Raw genomic sequence first — 4,942 nt, 5'->3', positions numbered from 1 at the left:
AATTAACACATCATATTTACACCTCAATTAATAATTGTCTTAATTGAAAATAACTAATAAATTACAATATTAGTACTCATATAGTATTTAATATGTTTCTTTTTAAATTCAAATTTTAAATTTTAAATTTTCAATTTAAATAAATTTTTGTTTAAACTTTTATATTTAATTTTTATTATATCAAACCCGTATAACATACGGGTATCACACCTAGTATATATATATATATATATATATATATATATATATATATATATATATATATATATATATATATATATATATATATATATATATATATATATATATCATGGTTGCAGAAATCGGCGATTAATCGCTTGGCGTTCTCCAACCGTCGATCATTAAGGCATTAATCGGAAATTTAGGATTAATCGGGTTTGGCGGGATTAATCGGCCTTGGCGGGATTAATCGGTCAAAAAAAAGTCAAAAAAATTGAAAAAAAGTCAAAAAAATGTCAAAAAATTGAAATTTTTTTTTTAGAAAAATTCAAAAAACCAACTTTCTTTTTTTACTTCTAAATTTTCAAATTTTCAAAATTTCAAATATTATACCAAAATGCTCATATTTTCGTATTTCCAAATTTCCAAATTACAACTTTTCTAATTTTGAAGTACTTATTTTTCTTATGATATATTAATATTTAATTAATTTTAATATTTCATTAATAATTTATGGTCCCCGATTAATCCTCGATTAATCCCCGCCGAGACCGATTAATCCCTTAACACCAGTCGACCGTCGAGCTACCGTCAAACGATTTTTACAACCTTGATATATATATATATATATATATATATATATATATATATATATATATATATATATATATATATATAGAGAGAGAGAGAGAGAGAGAGAGAGAGAGAGTTAGGTTCAAATCTTTTCACTATCTATTGTGTGACTGTATGATTGATTCTGGACCAATCATTTTAGTTATTTTAAGAAAGTAATTAATGCTTATTAAATGTTGAAGATGTAATTAATACCTATTATATCTTCAACATGTAATATGCATTAATTAATTTCTTAAAATAATTAAAATGATTGGTCCAGAATCAATCATACAGTCACACAATAGATAGTGAAAACATTTGAACCTAACTCTCTCTCTCTCTCTCTCTCTCTCTCTCTCTCTCTCTATATATATATATATATATATATATATATATATATATATATATATATATATATATATATATATATATATATAGAGAGAGAGAGAGAGAGAGAGAGAGAGAGAGGTTCAAATGTTTTCACTATCTATTGTGTGCTGTATGGTTGATTCTGGACCAATTATTTTAGTTATTTTAAGAAAGTAATTAATGCTTATTAATGCATATTACATGTTGAAGATATATATATATATATATATATATATTATATATATATATATATATATATATATATATATATATATATATATATATATAATAGCAACTGATCATTGCACATTACATGAAAAGAAAAGGGAATGACTTTCATATCATAACCAATATGATCCACTCACCAAAAGTGTTTCAAAACAACCAAAATGCAGTCATGGGTTTTAAAGTAATTACCATTTGCCCAAGTATATTAAAATACAACGTGAAAACTTCTTAGTAAGAAAGCATGCGAGATTTCAAATTTATTAAAATAATACCAAGATTGCAAGGATAATATATCTCTTAAAAAAATGATTAGACTCTAAACTTGGGTAAATTAAAGATAATAGCAACATACTTTACTTTCTTTATCAATATAAACAATGTACACTATTTTCTACCCATAATGACAACAATTAACTTATATTTCTTTACACCTTGTACTTACAATATGTAACTCACAATAACTTGTACATCACGCTTCGAAGTTGTACATCACTTTATATAAATGAGCTTACAATTGATCCAACAGCTTTTAACACAACACACAAATAAGAAAGTCATTTTGGTACAAAATAACTAAAATAAAAAATATTACTACAATAAAACTATCACACAACCAAATATTCTCCACCGTGTCTCATCATTTAAAGGAGGGCCGGATATGACCAAAAGCAACCTAGAGGAATGATTTGGTTTACTTCAAGAAAGTAATGAAAATGTCACTGAGGCATTTCACCAAACATTTGGAGGGCATCATATAGATATTCCATGAAACCACAGCAAATCTGTTTAACAATACACAATAATGTTAAAAAATGTACAAGATTCTTTCCATGTGAATTCGAAGGAAATGGAAGACGCTATCTTAATGATTAAATTAATTAAAATGCAGAATTAAACGAAACAAAGTTTTATATTTAAAAAAATAAAAATCACCTATTTTCATTACAGACCCAGATGTTTTATTAGTTAGAACTTTCAAAAATCATTTAGTAGTTTATTTTGGATCTTGAAGATTATTTAAATTTGAAGAAGAGATAGATAATTCCAGGAAAAAACCGACTAAGACTTTGTCAAAATGGAAATTACAAATTCAAGTTAAAAGTACTTGCTTTTTACCAAGATCCTTCAGTTGATTACAAACTAAGCATAGTTTGGGTTTTGTTAAATTCATATAAAAGCCATTGATCTGGCAACAACTCTAAAATACAGAAAAACATAGCAAAAGTAAAGATGACAACATACCTTGCAAAAACGGACAAGAGAGATTGTAAGAATTCAATGATCAAGCAAGCCTCCTCTTCAAAATAAGTTGATATCAAAGATTTTTTAAACCTGTTAAATATTTCAAAGCTCCGAAACTTACCCTGCAAATGGTATCAATGGCAATGCAAACAATCCCATCCTTCATTGCAGGTATAAGGTTTTGCATTAGATCAACATAAGCATCAACAACGTTTAGGGAACTAGGATTTCTCTCCTTCTTTCCTTAACCATTGTTGGCTAGACTTTTGCTTGTTAATCCAATATCATACCAAATGAGTATACATCTGTTTTCTTCTAGATTTTCATCTAACAATATGTTTGCGCTCTTTATGTCACTGTGTATTTTCATCTAACAATATGTTTGCGCTCTTTATGTCTCTGTGTATTACTCTGTTGTGCCCCTTAGACCCGAGTAAAGGTATCTGAGTCCTCTTGCTGACCCTAAGCAAAATTTGAGGTGTCATGCTCATTTAGACAACACCTCTTGCGTGTGGAATTATAATTAAAGCTACAGTTGCTAGCATACTTGTAAACTATAATCATCTCATTGTTTCCACCATAGCAACCAATGAAAAGGATAATGTTTTCATGGTGGAAACTAGAAATCAACTTAAGCACAATAAAGACTTTGTTCTTCCATTGTGAGATCAAGGAGTTGGATGAACGATAACAAGTATAAGGTTTTTCCAACGTTCAAGAAAATGATCAATGCTTCCATAGATGGAATACATGTGAACCATGATCATTACCATAATCATCTCATTACCTTCATAAGGATAACCAATGAAAGAGATGATGTTTTCATGATTGAAGTTGGAAATCAACTTAAACTCGGTTAGGAAGTTCATTTTATCCTTGATGACCTTTTAGAACAAGGCGCTTGGCAATTGATAGCAACTGTGCGGTTTTTCCAACGCTTAAGACAATGGTCAAGGCTTCCATTGATAGCATACTCGTAGACTATAATTATATCATCACCTTCCTTGCAATAACCAATGAAAGGGATTATGTTTTTATAGTGGAAGTCAGAAATCAACTTAAGCTCAATCAGAAAAATCCATCTATTCTTAATGAACTTTCAGGCCATGAAGTTAGATAACCGACATGAGCAATGTGGTTTTGCCAACGTTCAGAGAGTTATCCTCCCTAAACAAAACCATATCCAATGCTTGCTCAATCCTTTCGAAGATGCTATCAATCTTGCCTCGATCTTTCGATGAAAAAAATATCATCATACCAAATGAGTATACATCCGAAAATTTCTTGATGCAGTGTTCATAATAATTGGGATCAATGTAAAAGTCGGCATCAACATAATAATTAGGATCCCTGATTCCCTGATCTCTAAATAAAAACCAAACCCCATATCCCTAATAGAAAATCAAAACATAACACAAAACCAAAACCAATACACAGTCCTATTCTTCAAATTTCCTGTTCGTGTATACTTAGTAGAACAGAATCAATACCTTCAATGAAATAAGCTGACGGAGACCAACCAGGCGACGTTGTAGATGTAGATCTGCCTTCAGTCAACGGATTTGCAAATTTGTTGAGGACTTCGACAACGCTGTGAGACTCAGGTCGTCGATGGCAAGGAGGGATCCTAGTACAACTACATCTCTTGTTAAAATTCGAGCTTGAATTCGATCAATTAGGTTTGTGACGGTCGGCTGAAGAACTGATTCGGCGGTTGAGTAGGAGGTGTGATGGCTAGCTAGCGTCGCAGCAGAGCGAAAGAAAGAGGGTGGAAAAGAAGGTAAACTCATTAGGTTAAGACATGATAATATAGAGGATCCAGATCTGATTTTATGTCGTCATCCACTATTCTGATTAAGGAAATACCGGATCGGATCCCACAAACATAACGGCATTGTCGACGAATCCACGGGATTGAATTTAACAGAAATCACCTGATATCCGCCCCAACTCCATCAGATGGGATCCGGTGTTTGGTGGATCTGGTTTGTTATCCGATGTGAAATCTTATTTTTGCTATCGGTTTAGGTAATATTAAAAAAAAAGTTTTTTAATTGAACCAATTATAATGATTAGTTTTTAGTTCAAACAATTTTAATTGGTTTGATCGTTCGGTCAACTTAGGTTTTAAAATTTTCTATGTTTTTATTTTATTTTATTATTACTTATTTTTATTTTTTACTGTACAGAGACAGAGGTCCAAAAGACCCAAGGCCCAAAAGGTCTAAAAAGAAAACCTTGTGAGTATGTCCCGCGTAAGGTACAAATCGCCACAACATGAAATTAGGAAGACATGCATTACATTGAG

The 4,942-nt window shown here is 30.6% G+C and overlaps 1 long non-coding RNA gene across 1 annotated transcript; it reads right to left on the bottom strand.

Annotated features, from left to right (window-relative positions):
• Nucleotides 1–1,723: 1,723 nt before the first annotated feature.
• LOC111882336 (uncharacterized) lies at nucleotides 1,724–4,615 on the bottom strand. Its single transcript, XR_002847140.3, has 2 exons — nucleotides 2,635–4,615; nucleotides 1,724–2,174 (listed from the first exon to the last, which is right to left on the bottom strand). It is a non-coding gene; the product is annotated as an uncharacterized LOC111882336 (long non-coding RNA).
• Between the last annotated feature and the right edge of the window lie 327 nt (nucleotides 4,616–4,942).

Source organism: Lactuca sativa, chromosome 5, assembly GCF_002870075.4.
Source record: "Lactuca sativa cultivar Salinas chromosome 5, Lsat_Salinas_v11, whole genome shotgun sequence".
Taxonomy (NCBI): domain Eukaryota; kingdom Viridiplantae; phylum Streptophyta; class Magnoliopsida; order Asterales; family Asteraceae; genus Lactuca; species Lactuca sativa.
Note: the sequence above shows the minus strand (reverse complement) of the source record. Positions and strands in the feature narration are given on the sequence as shown.